Source organism: Apium graveolens, chromosome 2 (genome assembly GCF_009905375.1).
Source record: "Apium graveolens cultivar Ventura chromosome 2, ASM990537v1, whole genome shotgun sequence".
Taxonomy (NCBI): domain Eukaryota; kingdom Viridiplantae; phylum Streptophyta; class Magnoliopsida; order Apiales; family Apiaceae; genus Apium; species Apium graveolens.
Window position 1 is genome coordinate 122,213,759 of NC_133648.1, and position 17,385 is coordinate 122,231,143.

At 37.2% G+C, this 17,385-nt stretch overlaps 1 non-coding gene across 1 annotated transcript; it reads right to left on the reverse strand.

Annotated features, from left to right (window-relative positions):
* Positions 1 to 8,348: 8,348 nt before the first annotated feature.
* On the reverse strand, positions 8,349 to 8,455 carry LOC141709250 (small nucleolar RNA R71). Its single transcript, XR_012569837.1, has one exon. It is a non-coding gene; the product is annotated as a small nucleolar RNA R71 (small nucleolar RNA).
* Positions 8,456 to 17,385: the final 8,930 nt, after the last annotated feature.

A 17,385-nucleotide genomic window follows, 5' to 3' on the forward strand; every position in this document is an offset into this window, starting at 1 on the left:
TTTTTCATTGATTTACATTGTTTATTATATTGTTATTATAGAATTGGATTGTTTTCTAAATGTGGACCATATTCGTGGTCACACAAGATTCGTGGTTGTATTAGGCCAATGTGTGCCATTGGATCCAGTATAAAGAGCAGACCTGTGTGCCTTGCTCGGGGTTAGTGCGTGGCTGATCAGCAGCCTAACCTTGGTTATTAAAATAAAAAAGTGAATATTTTTAATTCTAATCATTGCTAATTAAGAAACTTGATCCCTTAAATCATTTCATTTTATCATTGTTTAATTTTAGTATTGCCATTGTGACTTGCTGAGCTAGTTAGCTCACTCTTGCGAATTTGTTTATGTTCCTTTCCAGTTAAGAAGGAAACTGTTGGTAGCGAGAATCCCCAGACAAGTGTGCGAGCTACGATTCCAGGTTGAGATGGAATAAGCTAGATGAAGACTTTTGTTTTAGTTTTGAGTTTGAAAGTTTGTAAGAATATTTTATTTTCAGATGTAAGTTAAACTAGTTGGGATTTGGTATGATGTATTGTAAATATGGTTGTGGCTTGTGTGCATCCTTTAGCCTGTTGGGATTCGTGGTAATGGTAAGTAGGGTCATTGTATATATTATTTTCATAAATAGGTTTAGATATTATGTGTGTGTGTTGTGAACCCCAAACTTCTGACCCGAGTTTGGAGGACGTCACAGGTTTGGTATCAAAGCTATAGGTTACAAGTCACTAACATAAGTCTAGATTTTCGAGAATGGGTAGAGGGTTATGATTAGGAGTAAGAAATAGTAATATAGGACGACGAGAGGATGAGTGCGATTGTATAGCAAGTTTTGGAATAATTCGTGTTGTGGTTTGAGATTCTTATCTTGCGATGTGATTTTAAGATAACAGCGATGGCAAATCCTATCATTCATGTACCATTTGATCATTCAGAGCCTTCAGTTCGAGGACCGTCATCTGATCCACGCCTTGCTCTTCCACCAGTTTTAGCCATATTACCTCCTGTTGTGACGGTTGCACCTCTGCGAGCTATTCCACCCCCTGGTATGATTATCTATTCAAGGACCTCCACCTGCTGATTCTGACTCTACTGGACATTCAGTTGTAGGTTCATCTTTCCAGTTTACTCCACGCGCCGTTCCATACCATCAGTATGAGACTCTTCCTTTGGAGCGAGAGGCCTTGTTGGCACAGATTCAGGAGCTACCGCACATCGTGAGGACCATAGATGTTAACAAGAGTGCGAGGGAGCTTCTGGATAAGATTCATGTAAAATCCCAAATTCGGGGTCAAGATTGGGTGTCACTAAATAATATTTACAAAATATAAAATAACATTCAAATGACCCCTCAATTCCGGATCGTTTACATGTTATGGTATGAAATAAGAATCTAACCTTCTAAAATCTACAACAACTAAAATACAAGTTTATTACCTTTGTACTAACTCCTTTGTCTTATTGATTCTAACATTTCATCCTCTTGCGACTGAGATCTTTCTAACTTCGGCTGTATATTAAGAGCTATTCACTTTTATCCTCATTTGTTTCTGAAAGAAATAAGAATTCACAAAGCAAGAGTGAGCCAAAAATGCCCATCAAGTATCATAACTAATTTCCAGGTATTAATTTTAAAAGAGATTTTCGGAAAAAATCTTTAAATAATTTATAAACATTTTTGTTTATTTGAAGTAGTTGAGTGAATAAAACATTGGCCTTAATCAACCCTTAATCGTGAATCAAAAGCAACGAGAATTTTACTAATTCATCTTTTGAATCAGATTTTTGTCCGAATTTTGTAATCATAAAACTTTTCAAGAATGAATGTCGTTAATGGCGATCAACAATGAATTAGACTGGACACTAGTTCGCACCTACAACCTGCTGATCAGTCAGGATACAGTGCAGATCTACACCTCTATGTATGAATCAAGTCGGGTACCCAGGCTCTATGGTCTAATAACCAAGGGTCCGGTCCATTCCCGGCCATAGGGTCTGGTCTATCACTGGCCCTCATCGTAACCATCCAGTCCGTAGATTATTTTGATATCAAACCAGTTTGATTTCAAAACTTCCTGATTCAGGGTTCACAAATAACCCAAAATAATAGGTATTTGCTCAAGAGATCAATCGATAATTAAGGAACAATAATGAAAGGTACGTGCATAATTAAGAGTAATTGCAGCGAAATGTAAAACATTTAACAATTCTAAACTTAGAATAGGAATGAAATATTTGCAGTATATCATGAGAAAGTTTAGGAATACTTGCCTTGATAAGCTTTAATCACTATAACTCGTTGACTTTGGACCGACTTGGACGTTCGGCTTTATCGTCTAATTACTAAACTATCCTGGATAGGATTTCAACACTCAGGTCCATCAACTGGAACCTTGCTGAGATTGACGACTGATCACTAGGCTATTTTTAGTCTGACGTCAACTCTCGGGTCTTCAGACTAAAACCTACAGAGTTGAAATACCCTAAATTAGACAATTGTTTATGCTTGACATATTCGTGCTCTCAAATCTACCCATTCAATATGAAAACCCGACTCGTATTTGTAAATACACATAACATTCAAGGTTCACATCTTCGAAATTCGGTTCGGTACTTATTTTCGGAAAATACGTATCCTTGTCATTTGAAAAATAGGGTAATCGATTATTTATAAAATATCTTGTCACGACACGTAATTTGGTTTCGTATAATATAATTATATATTCTCGTTCGACGTTTCCGATAATTGTAGGTTACGTTCCCGTATTTTGGGAATTAATATCCCGGAAATCGGGCAGTATCTCCTCTATTTGATCGGCCTACCCGTCGAAACATAATCGACGTCATCAACCAATCAGTCACAACCAATTTACAATCCAAACCCACTTCATTATTCGAATGCCACTATAACTTCTAAAATAATTATTCATTTTCATTTCAAAATAAACTCCACGAACTAATTTATTTAATTTAGAAATGTAGGACTCAGATTAAAATCATCATCGTCCACCGTTGGCTCGCTGAGACTCATCGTCGACGGCGGTAAAATTCGTCGGTACCCGATAAATTTTGGGTTTCCATACGAATTCCACCGATTAATTAATTTATTTAAACGCACTAAATACCTATTAATTTCATCAGAAATTTCGTAAAATAATAAAAAAAACAATCAATTTCAATCAGGAACACGCACGCGCGTGTACCACCAAAGGAAACAGGCAACCGGAAAATGCCGCACCCGGCTGGAAAAATAGACCATAGAAGAAGAAAAAAAATGCACATATACCACCACATACACATAGGGACATGTATATACATATATATGTGTATAGGAACCGGAGCTACCATCCACGGAGGCAACTCACCGGATAAAACAGGGATAGCCGGGAAGAAAACGAGAACACAGTGGGAGAAAACGGGGAGGGAGAGAGATTGGTAGAGAGAGAAAGGAGGATCGAGAGAGATAAAACGAGAGAGGGGAATCGAGAGATAAGAGAATCGGAAGATGAGAGAAGAGTGAGATACAGGGCTGTAGTTTTCTGTTTGTTTTATTTTTGTAACTATTTTTTTATTTTATTATAACTTCTGATTCATTTTCTTGTAACTTAACGAAGCAGTTGCGCGCAAGAATTTGTCAAAAAATTATAAATTACATACCACAATTCTCAGAATATTCAAAATTTAATAAAATAAAATTTTCATGATTTTTGAATCATTTTTGGAACACACATCAGACCCGTATTTTAAGATTAAACGAACATAAGTGCGGGTGAATATAACCTGAAAAATTTCTGAAATAATTTTAAAAATTCCCAGAATATTAAAAACTTAAGAAAATATGAGTTTCGCAATTTTTGAGATATTTTAGAATTTAATACTGAATTTACACTTTAATACAATCAGAAATCATTTTAGGTTAAATAATTGATGAAATATTGATTTCTAAATTTTATAAATTCCAAAAAATAAATATTAAAATTATAAAATCATAAAAATAATTTTAGAGATTATTTCAATATTTATGAAAATAAATTTTTAGTAAAATCAATTTAAAAATAAAAACAAAACCATACAGCTTAATAATTAATTATACAAATAATTTTTGTACCCAACAAATCACACACAATTAATAATAAGGCAACACACAACTGACAGAATCATCCAATATTTTATTTATTTCATAATTGCACTTATATATCGAGTCCGAAAATAGATTACTTAGCCACTAAGTAACTATAAAAATGATACAATTTGATACCAGATTTGAATAATTATCAAAACAAAGCTTCTTATAAAACACCCTATGAAAAAATAATATAAAATATCTCTTCTCTCGAGAATACGGGTTTTATTGATCTACCGAACTGACTATCGTATCGAAAATTTTGTGCCAGGGTCCGTACGATTAAAAAAGTCAAAACACGAAAAAGTGTTCAGAATAATCAAATTAGGTTAGGAAGGAATTTTCCGAAGAGTTTCGAGTTGTAAAAACGCAAAAATGGTTGATGTTGGGCGATTCCTGGTTTTATAAAGTAATTGTATAATTACTCAGAAAATAATTATTAAATCTATAAATCCTTATAAAATCATATAACAATCTAAAAATTACTAGAAAATACCAAATTATCTATATTTTATTCTGGATAATATAAAATTAAAATACCATAATTATATCACATATAAACATCCAAACATCAATTTCAATCATCCAATAATTCTCCAAAAATTCACATTAAATCAAATAATAATTATTTATTGATAAAAATAATTACACAATATTTCTCGGATATTACACTATATGGAGCTACTTATGAGTATGCGGCCCCAGGTGCTCTTTTGGGGTGGGCCAAAGAGGTGTTAGAGGATTTTGCGAGGCTTGGAGGACCAAAGTTTCCGTGGATCTAGACAGAGTTTTTGTGACAGTTGTTATATGTATATTAGTGTGTAGTTTGTATCAGCGGACTTTTGGTTTGTATATATAGACTAGACTTGTTGATAGTGTGTAGGCCTGTTGTACCCTTTTGCTTTTATTGAAGCGTTTTCACACTTGTACTACCAAACTTTGATATATATATATATCAGTAATTTCCTTTTCAGCATTGTCATTTACATTACTGCACTTGTTTTATCTTACTTTACTTACTACACCAGTTATAAACTCTTGTGATAACATGTACCCTTTCCCTTTGATTGTTTACATTCTGTAAAGAAGCATGCAATTTACTTAGTTCAACCATTGAAAATGTTTTCAAAAAGGAAATATTTCTGTTTTACAAAAACATTTCATAAAAAGGATTTGATTTAAAGGCTAAATAAGTTGTTTGATTCTTTACATAAAATGCCTCCTAAAAGAAATACCCGTTCTACCAACCAGAATGAAAAAACCAACAACAACAACCAAGACAACAATAACTAGAATAATAATACAGGTCTTATAGACCCAACTATAGCCCAGATTCTTTAGATATTGGCTCAACAAACAATCAACCTGACCCAACAACAACAGACACAAGCCAATCCTCAGGTAATTTTTAAGAATTTTCAAGTGGTGAATCTACCAGAATTTAAGGATTTTTGAAGCAAGAGTTTGGTTAAAGGCGATTGAGAAGTCATTTGCTTTAGTCAAAGTGAGAGTGGAACAGAAAACTGAGTTTGCAAGTTACTATTTGAAGAATGAAGCCACCTACTGGTGGGAAACTGTTAAGACATTTGAAGGTACGGATGTTATTGCATGGGATAGATTCAAGGAGTTGTTTTTAGAGAAGTATTTTCCTCAGTTTGTTCAGGATCAAATAGAATTGAAGTTTCTGGAGTTAAAGCAGGGGAATATGTCAGTAGCAGATTATGAAAGTAAGTTTGAGGAATTGTCCACATTTGTACCATCATATGTAAACACTGACCAGAAGAAAGCTAAGACATTTAAGCAAGGTCTTAAGCCATGGATCAGAGGGAAAATAGCTATATTTGAGTTGGATACATATGCAGGAGTAGTACAGAAGGCCGTGATTGCAGAGACAGAAAGTAAAATATCACAAAAGGAGAAGGAGAGTAAGAAAAGGAATTTTGAGGGAAGTGAAGGACAGTCACAAGCAGGGAAGTTTCCAAATTTTAATCAGAAGAAAGACAAGTTTCAGCCAGGAAGTAATTTTAATTTCAGAAAGCAAAATGCAGGCGACGGAGGACAAGGCTACCGTTCAGCCACTGGAAATCAGCCCAGTCAGTAGAGGATAGCTTACCAGAATGCCAGGTATGTGTTAAATGGCATTTATATCCACTTAGGATGCTCTTTAAAGGCTTGAATTGGTGTTTTGTACTCGAGTTATTTGTGTATTTGATGTGTTTTTGTAGTGTTTTTGCATTTTAGGCATAAATAAATGACTCAGGAGATTTAGCATTATTTTGGTGCTAAATTGGTGTTAGGATGGTGTTCCGGAAGGTTGCTCGAGGATTCCCAACTCAAACCAGCCAAGAGAACAAGAAAATAAAGATTTTCCAGAAGGTCAGCGCGCCCACGCTGTAGTAACGCGCGGTCGCGCCAAAGATGCAGAATTGCAGCGCACCCGCGCTGGTGAAGCGCGCGGTCGCGCCGGGTCGATTTCCAGGAATCCTGTTTCTACTAAAATTTTGATTTTCTATACTTCTAAATAATGTTAACTTAAGATCATTTTTCAAGAACAAGACATACCAGAGCTTAAGAAGAAGGCGTAAGAAGACCGTATAGCACAATTCAACCAAGGCAAAGAGGATCTAGTTTATTCTTGTGATTCTTTATTTTAAGTTATAATCTTGGATGTTAGTTTTCTGATTTGTGAATCTATACTCTTTTTACGTACTTGGTTTATTATTTATTCATTATAAAGACTATGTTTATTATACCATGCTTTCATCGGAACCCACGTTGATGATGAGTCTGATTATGGGCTAATCGTTATCATGGGGTTCTAGCGGATTTACTTATGGATTTCTTTAGTTAATATATTTTGATGCCTTAGTGTGTGGTGATTGTATGATCTTCTAGTATTGGTTGTGCTTATTCGTCTGATGAGCGTCGCGAACTTATAAGATACCGTGTTAATCTCTATTGAAGCAAAAGTGAATATAGTGGTTTAGAACTTGACATGCTAGCATAGGTTCATGTAACTGATATGCATGATTTGTAGGTAATTTTAACCATCTTACTTGCCCTATGTAATCATGATAGATAACTTGTGCATTAAACTGTTATGTTGTCAGATTCTATAGACATATAGGGTCTTAATATAATTGGTGTCTATTCAGCTTCTATCACTTTTATGGATGTCTGGTAGTAGGGCATTTGTACAACGAAAGTTGGCATTTACTAGTTTCGTGTTATCTGATTAGTATCATCACCATTGCATGCTAAGGTTGAGAACAAAGAGGTTATTGAACGAAGTAGTAATGAAGTTGGAATCCCATGTTGGTGTCATAAAGTAATCAATCTGTTTAATCTCTTAGTTAATGTTCTTTAGTATAATCTTATAGTTAATCTTAGTTATAAACAATCTCAATTCGTTAATCGTCTTAGCATTGAATAATAACCATACCATTTTTGCATAAGTGCATTGATTGAAATTAACCTAAACCAGTCTCTGTGGGAATGAACTAGAAATAATTCTGTATTACTTGCGATCGTGTATACTTGCGTGAATATTACCGTATGTTTTCATCCTAACAAGTTTTTGGCGCCGCTGCCGGGGACTCGGTGTTAATTTTTAGTTTATGTGTTTGTCATTAGTGGTCATTAAAGTTCATTGACTCGGACATTGTTACTTACTTATTTCTTTGTCATGTTTCAGGTATTCTAGCGAGCGTGTATGCATACGCGTTCTCGGTCTCGTAAGAGAACACCGGATCAAGCTGAGGAAGAAGTTGTAGTAGCTAAGGAAGTTTTAGAGGAAGTTCTTGTCTAGGAGAAAGTTGAAGAAGACGCTCTTATTGCAATGGGAGAACCAAAAGCGAATACGAAGGCTTTGATGGATTACTCTCAACCGAAGATTAATGATATTCAGTCTAGCATTTTCTGACCAGCCATCTCGGCTAATACCTTTGAGATCAAGTCGAGCACGATTCAGATGATACAGAACTCAGTTCAGTTTGGGGGTTCTCTGACAGAAGACCCCAACATGCACATCAGAGATTTCATCGAGATCTGCCACATTTTCAAGTTCAATGGAGTTTCTGAAGATGCTATTAAGTTGAGGCTTTTCCCATTTTCTCTGCGGGATAAAGATAAGTGCTGGTTAAATTCTCTACCATCAGGGTCTATCACCAAATGGGAGGATCTTTCTCAAAAGTTCCTAACTAAATTCTTTCCTATGGCGAAGACTACTGCAATCAGAAACGCACTTACTCAATTTGCTTAGCAATCTGGAGAATCTTTATGTGAGGCTTGGGATCACTACAAAGAGATGCTTAGAAAGTGTCCTCACCATGGGATGCTTGACTGGATGATCATTAACTGCTATTATAATGGATTGGGTGCTACTTCTAGACCCATGCTTGATGCAGCATCAGGAGGAGCCTTATGGGCTAAAAGCTATGATGAAACTTATGAATTGATTGAGCTGATGGCTGACAATGAATACCAGAACCCAACTCAGAGACTACCTCAGGGAAAGGTAGTAGGAATTCTGGAAGTGGATGCAGCTACTTCTATAGCTGCTCAGCTTAAGGCTTTGACGATGAAGGTGGTTTCTTTGGCTAATTATGGAGTTAATCAGATTACTAATGTATGTGAGCTTTGTGATGGTGCCCATGAGACAGAGCAGTGTGCTATTTCTAGTGAATCAGCTCAGTTTGTGAGCAACTTTCAGAGGTCGGAGCAGCCTGTTCCAGCCACCTATCATTCCAACAACCGCAATCATCCTAACTTCAGCTGGAACAATACTCAAAATGCAGTTCAGCAGCCTTATCAGCAGTATGCAGCAAAGCAATACAACCCCCTGGTTTTCAGCAACCGCAATATGCGCCAAGACAACAACTCCAGCTGCAACAGTCTATTGAAAAATCTGAATTAGAGGAGTTGAGGCTCATGTGCAAGAGCCAAGCGGTTTCTATCAAGACCTTGGAGAATCAAATTGGGCAAATTGCCAATGCTTTGCTAAATCGTCAACTTGGTACACTCCCTAGTGACACTGAAGTGCCAGGAAAGAGGGAAGCTAAGGAGCAGGTGAAGGAAATTACATTAAGGTCTGGGATGGTTACAGATTCTGAAAAATCTCAAGTTTCGGAAGAAGAAGCTGTGGCTGAAGAAGTGCAGAAGGAAGCTGAAGTGGAACCAAGGAAGAATACTGTGGAACACACTCCTCCTGAGGGTAATACAGGGGGAAATAGATCTATCCTCCACCTCCTTTTCCTAAGAGGCTGCAGAAGAAAAAGCTGGATAAGTAGTTTGAGAAGTTTCTGGAGGTGTTCAAGAAACTTCATATCAATATACCTTTCGCTGAAACTCTTGAACGGAAGCCTAGTTATGCAAATTTTATGAAAGGTATTCTCTCTTGGAAAGTGAAGCTTGATGACTTAGAGACAGTTGCTCTTACGGAGGAATGCAGTGTTGTGCTGCACCAGAAGTTGCCTCCGAAGCTTAAAGATCCTGGAAGCTTCACTATTCCATGTACCATTGGAAAAGTGTCATTTGACAAATGCTTATGTGACTTGGGAGCTAGCATCAATCTGATGCCCTTGTCAATCTTCAAGAAATTGGACTTGCCTGATCCGGAGCCTACTTATATGACCTTGTAGTTGGCCTATCGATCTATTATATATCCACGAGGCATTGTGGAGGATGTCTTGGTCAAGGTGGATAAACTCATCTTTCCTGCTAATTTTTTAATTCTTGATTTTGAGGAGGATAAGAAGATTCCCATAATCTTGGGAAGACCATTCTTGGCAACTGGTCGAACCTTGATTGATGTGCAGAAGGGTGAGCTTACTATGGGAGTGCTGGATCAGGATGTGACGTTCAATGTTTTTAATGCCATGAAATTCCCGACTGAAAATGAGGAGTGCTTAAAAGTGGAGTTGGTCAATTTTGTGGTTACTTCAGAACTTGATTACATGCTAAGGTCTGATGCCTTAGAGAAGGCCTTGTTGGGGAATTCAAATAGTGAAGATGATGAAGGTGATGAATAGATGCAGTATTTGAACGCTTCTCCTTGGAAGCGAAGGTTAGACATGCCTTTTAAATCTCTTGGATTGGAGGAGTTGAACAAATCTCCAAAGCGCCTCAAGCCTTCTATCGACGAAGATCCTACACTTGAGCTTAAACCATTGCCTGAACACTTAAGGTATGATTTTCTAGGTGATGCATCTACTTTGCCTGTTATTATTGCATCTGACCTTTCAGGTAGTGATGAGGAAAAGCTCTTAAGAATTCTGAGAAAATACAAGCCGACAATTGGATGGACTATAGCAGATATCAAGGGAATCAACCCTTCTTATTGTATGTATAAAATTCTGCTAGAGGAAGGTAGCAAGCCTACTGTTGAGCAACAGAGAAGGCTTAATCCGATCATGAAAGAAGTTGTGAAGAAAGAAATCCTCAAATGGCTAGTTGCATGAATCATCTATCCCATCTATGACAGTTCTTGGGTGAGTCCAGTTCAGTGTGTGCCGAAGAAAGGAGATATCACCATTGTTTCTAATGAAAAGAATGAGCTCATTCCTACTCGAACAGTCATTGGGTGGAGAGTTTGCATGGATTACAGAAAGCTGAACAAAGACACAAGGAATGATCATTTCCCACTTCCATTTATTGATCAGATGCTTGACAGCTTGGGTGGGCATGATTACTACTATCTTCTGGATGGCTATTCGGGTTATAATCAGATTTTTATTGCTCCAGAAGATCAGGAAAAGACTATTTTCACTTGTCCATTTGGTACTTTTGCCTTCAGAAGAGTTTCTTTTGGGTTGTGTAGTGCACCTGCCATATTTCATAGATGCATGATGGCTATCTTCTCTGACATGATTGGTCAGAATGTGGAGGTGTTCATGGACGATTTCTCTGTGTTTGGTGATTCTTTTGACGAATGCTTGCAAAATCTTGGCGCCGTTCTTAAAAGGTGTGTTGAGACCAATCTAATTCTCAACTGGGAAAAATGTCATTTTATGGTGTGACAAGGCATTATTCTTGGGCACAAGGTCTCTAGTAAAGGTCTTGATGTGGACAAAGCCAAGGTGGGGGTTATTGAAAACCTTCCTCCACCAATTTCTGTTAAGGGAGTTCGCATCTTTCTTGGTCATGCGGGTTTCTATCAGCGATTCATCAAGGACTTCTCTAAAATCTCTAAACCCTTGTGCAATCTTCTAGAGAAAATGTCTCTTTCAAGTTTGATGATGAGTGCCTTCCTGCTTTTGAGATCTTAAAGAAGAATTTAATCACGGCACCTGTCATAACTGCACCTAATTGGGATGAACCTTTTGAGATGATGTGCGATGCAAGTGACTATGCAGTTGGAGCAGTTCTTGGACAGAGAAAGAACAACATATTTCATGTGGTCTACTATGCTAGTAAGACCTAGTAAGACCCTCAATGGTGCTCAACTGAAGTATACTACTACTGAGAAAGTGCTATTAGCTATTGTCTACGGTTTTGAGAAGTTTCGATCTTATTTACTTAGGATGAATGTGACAGCTTTCACTGAGCACGCTGCTATTCGATATCTCGTCTCAAAGAAGGACTCGAAGCCTAGACTGATTCGATGGGTTCTTTTACTTCAGGAATTTGAGTTAGAGATCAAGGACAGAAAGGGTATTGAGAATCAAGTCGCTGATCATCTCTCTCGTTTCGAGGATCCAAGTGTAACTTCACAAGATAAGACATTGATAAATGAGTCTTTTCCCGATGAGCAGTTGTTTGGGGTACAAGAGGAAGAACCGTGGTTCGCAGACATTTTGAACTACCTTTTGAGTAATATCATTCCTCCAGACTTGTCTTATGCTCAAAGGAAGAAGTTTCTTCATGAGGTGAAGCAGTACATGTGGGATGAACCATTCTTGTTTAGACAAGGAGCTGACCAAATTATCAGGAGATGTATTTCGTACAACAAAATGGGGGGGGGGGTCTTGCGAGATTGCCATTCGACTGCGTATGGAGGCCACTATGGTGGAGAAAAGATAGCAGCTCGTATCCTTCAAGCAGGATTTTTCTGGCCTACATTGTTTAAGGATGTACATCAATTTGTTTTGAAGTGTGATCACTGCCAGCGTGTGGGTAATATGTCTAAGAGGGATGAGATACCTCTTAATGTGCTTCTCGAGGTTGAAGTCTTCAATGTTTGGGGAATTGACTTCATGGGGCCATTTTCTCATCTTACAATAATCAGTATATCTTTTTGGCGGTTGATTATGTTTCAAAATGGGTTAAAGTCAAGGCTTTGCCAACAAATGACGCGAAGGTAGTGCTAAGTTTTCTTCATAAGAAGATATTCACAAGGTTTGGGACTCCAAGAGTCATAATCAGTGATGAGGGATCGCTTTTCTGCAATCGCAAATTCACTGGTATGATGCAAAGATATAATGTGAATCATCGCATTGCTACATCACAAAGATGATTCACATTATACCTTTGCATCATAGCGGTGAACTTTCGGTTGCAAAAATGCGACCCCTCATCACTGATTATGACTCTTGGAGTTCCAAACCTTGTGAATATCTGCTTGTGAAGAAAATTAAGCACCACCTTCACATCATTCTTTGGCAACGCCTTAACTTCAACCCATTTCGACACATAATCAACCGCCAACAAGATGTACTGATTTGTTATAAGATGAGACAAATGGCCCCATGAAGTCAATTCCTCAAACATCAAAGACTTCGACCTCGAGAAGCACATTAAGAGGCATCTCATCCCTCTTAGACATATTACCCACACGTTGACATCGATCACATTTCAAAATGAACTGATGAGCATCTTTAAACAAAGTTGGACAAAACAAACCTGCTTGAAGAATCGAGATGCTATCTTTTCTCCACCATAATTTCCTCCATAAGTCGTTGAGTGGAAATCTCGCATGATCCCCCCCGTTTCGCTGTAAGGAATACATCTCCTGATGATTTGGTAAGCTCCTTGGCGAAAAAGAAACGACTCATCCCACATATACCACTTCACTTCATGCAGAATCTTCTTCCTTTGAGCGTATGATAAGTCGGGAAGCATGACATTACTTACAAGGTAGTTCACAATGTCTGCGAACCACGTTTCTTCCTCTTGCACTCCAAACAACTGCTCATCGGGAAAAGACTTATTTATTAATGTCTTGTCCAGTGAAGTAGCATTAGGGTTCTCTAAATGTGAAAGATGATCAGCGACTTGATTTTCAATCCCTTTTCTGTCCTTGATCTCTAACTCAAACTCTTTAAGTAAAAGAACCCATCGAATAAACCTTGGCTTCGAGTCCTTCTTCGAGACGGGATAATGAATTACAGCGTGATCGGTGAAAACTGTCACCTTCGCCCTAATTTTGAGTAGGTATGCCTGACTCCTTACTATTACCTTCACTAAGGACAGTGAATATTTTAGGTATGGGGGTAGTAGTTAAGGATTATATGTTATGTGTGAGTCGCATATAGTTTGCATATTCATGATAGTTTAGTCATATAGTTGCATATTTGCCATGTAGTTTTTTTATGATATTTTTGTTGCATATAATTTCATGCATATTATAACATGATCCCTTAAGTTTGCTTTTTCGATTGATTTGTGATATTGATGTTAGTGTAGTGATGTGATGTTTAGTGATGTTAAGTCTTATCGAGTTGAGTTGCATGCTAGAAGTAAGTAATTTCACTAAGTCTTATAGGTTGCTTGAGGGCTAGATCATGGTCATGGTTTGTTTTCTTGTCAAGGTTTAATCACTTGTTTATATTTAACACTCACTACATGGGTATTATTATATAAGTCTTTTGTGGACCTCACTCATTGCACGATCAAATAAGCATATTTGTGGTGTTTATGTGTTAGCAATAAAAGCATGAATCCATGTATAACTCCGATATAAGAATTGAAGTGTTGTCAGTCATTTTGAGTTCAGCTTTTATTATATTTATAACCTTGTGATTGCCTTGATGAGTAGTGAGTCATGATTGTTGATCTAGTCGCAAAAGTATATTTGTAAGCATTTGCACACATACACGTTTTTAATTTGTTAGTTGATTTATGGGATTTGATTGATCTTTGTGTGAATAACTGCATTTGTTGAGATGTTGCTCATCGATTGGTTTAGTTAATCTGAGAGGATCGTTGCATTTATATAGGTTGCATTCATTCATTTTTATTTCTTGTTCTTTGAGTCTGTTTATGCTTGAGGACAAGCATCGGTCCATGTTTGAGGGTGTGTTAAGTGGCATTTATGTCCACTTAGAATGCTCTGTAAAGGCTTTAATCGGTGTTTTGTACTCGAGTTATTTGTGTATTTGATATGTTTTTGTAGTATTTTTGCATTTCAGGCATAAATAAAAGACTCGAGAGATTTAGCATTATTTTGGTGCTAAATTGGTGTTAGGATGGTGTTCAGGAAGATTCCTCGAGGATTGCCAACTCAAAACAGCCTAGAGAACAAGAAAATAAAGATTTTCCAGAAGGTTAGTGTGGTTGCGCAGTAGTAGCGTGCGGCCGCGCTGAAGATACAGAATTACAGCGCGCCCGCCCTGGTGAAGCGCGCGGCCGCGCCGGGTCGATTTCTAGAGATCATGTTTCTACTATAATTCTGATTTTCTGGACTTCTAATCTGTATGGGATTCTATATAATGTTAACTTAAGATTTTTTTTCCAGAACAAGACATACCAGAGCTTAAGGAGAAGGCGTAAGAAGACCGTATAGCATAATTCAACCAAGGCGAAGAGGATCTAGTTTATTCTTGTGATTCTTTATTTTAAGTTGTAATTTTGGATGCTAGTTTTCTAATTTATGAATCTATAATCTTGTTACGTACTTGGTTTATTATTTATTCAGTATAAAGACTACGTTTATTATACCATGCTTTCATCAGAACCCACGTTGATGATGAGTCTGATTATGGGCTAATCGTTATCGTGGGGTTCTAGCGGATTTACTTATGGATTTCTTTAGTAAATATGTTTTGATGCCTTAGTGTGTGGTGATTGTATGAACTTCTAGTATTGGTTGTGCTTATTCGTCTTATGAGCGTTGCGAACTTATAAGATACCGTGTTAATCTCTATTGAAGCAAAAGTGAATATAGTGGTTTAGAACTTGCCATGCTAGCATAGGTTCATGTAACTGATATGCATGATTTGTAGGTAATTTTAACCATCTTACTTGCCCTATGTAATCATGATAGATAACTTGTGCATTAAACTGTTATGTTGTCAGATTCTATAGACATATAGGGTCTCAATATAATTGGTGTCTATTCAGCTTCTATCACTTTTGTGGATGTCTGGTAGTAGGGCATTTGTACAACGAAAGTTGACGTTTACTAGTTTCGTGTTATCTGATTAGTATAATCACCATTGCATGTTAAGGTTGAGAACAAAGAGGCTATTGAATGAAGTAGTAATGAAGTTGGAATCTCATGTTTGTGTCATATAGTAATCAACCTGTTTAATCTCTTAGTTAATGTTCTTTAGTATAATCTCTTAGTTAATCTTAGTTATAAGCAATCTCAATTCGTAAATCGTCTAAGAATTGTATAATAACCATACCATTGTTGTATAAGTGCATTGATTGAAATTAATCTAAACTAGTCTCTGTGGGAACAAACTAGAAATAATTCTATATTACTCGCGATCGCATAAACTTGCGTGAATATTAGCGCGTGTTTTCATTCTAACAGTATGCGGAAAGAAACATGGAGGAATTTGCAATAAGTTAAATGTGGTTTGTTTTAGATGCAACCAGAAGGGGCACTGTTCAAGGGAGTGCCATAATCAACCAGCCAGAGAGCCAACAAATAAGGATCAACCTACCAGGAATCAAGCAGGCAAGTTTCCAGCAATCGGGTTTACATGCTTCAAGTGTGGAAAGCCAGGACATATAGCAAGGGATTGTAAAATACCAGCCCCAGTCAGTTATGCGCTGAGAATTATGGGATCTACTCTAGTAGTGAATGAGCCTCCCATAGCTAGAGTTTATGATATGTCTGTAAAGGATGCTATTCAGGACACTGATTTCGTGGCAGGTACGCTTACTGTGAATTCGTTATGTGCCAAAGTGTTAGAAGATTCGGGAGCAACTCGATCATTCATTTCTCAGGATTTTATTGATAAGTTAAATTATCCATTTGAATTGTTAAATAAGTTTATGACTGTAGAATTAGCAAATCAGGAGTGTGTATCTGTTAACCAAGTGTGTACGGACTGTGAGATTGAGATTTCTCGCAATAAGTTTTGTGCTGACTTGATACCATTTAAGTTAGGAGAATTTAACGTCATTCTAGGAATGGACTGGCTATCTAAGCATGACGCTCAGATAGACTGTCGTAACAAGAAGGTAATTTTGAAGACGCTAGACGAGAAAGTGGTGATGTTTAGAGGTCAGAGGCAAGCAAAAAAGTTCTTAACGATGATTCAAGCTAAGAAGTTAATGCGACAAGGATGCGAGCATTATATTACTTATGTGATAGATAGAAATCAGGAGCCAGAAATACTTGAAGATATTCCAGTGGTCAATGAATTTCAGATGTGTTTCCAGACGAGTTACCAGGACTTTCTCCAGATAAAGAAATTGAGTTTACGATCAACTTAGCACCTGGAACAGAACTAGTATCCAAAGCCCCGTACAGAATGAAGCCAGTTGAAATGAAGGAGTTGGCAAAGAAATTGCAAGAGTTATTAGAAAAAGGAGTGATTAGACCCAGTGTGTCCCCATGGGGTGCACCAGTACTATTTGTTAAGAAGAAGGATATAAGCATGAGACTATGTATCGATTATCGAGAACTCAACAGGCTTACTATCAAGAACAAATATCCATTATCTCGAAATGATGATTTGTTTGATCAGCTAAAAGGAGCCAAGTATTTCTCCAAGGTTGATTTGAGATCCGAATATCACCAACTGAAGATTAAACCTGAAGATGTACCAAAGACAGCTTTCAGAACAATGTATGGTCATAATGAATTCTTAGTCATGTATTTTGGATTGACCAATGCCCCAACAGCATTCATGGACTTGATGAACAGAATTTTCAAGGAATATTTGGAAAAGTTTGTCATTGTGTTTATAGATGATATTTTGATCTGCTCGAAGTCAACAGAAGACCGTGCAGAGCATCTAAGGATATCTTTGGCAATTTTGAGAAAGGAGAATGTGTATGCCAAGTTTTCAAAATGTGAGTTTTGGTTGCAGGAAGTTCAATTCTTAGGACATATAGTAAGTAATGAAGGAATCAAAGTAGACCCAACAAAG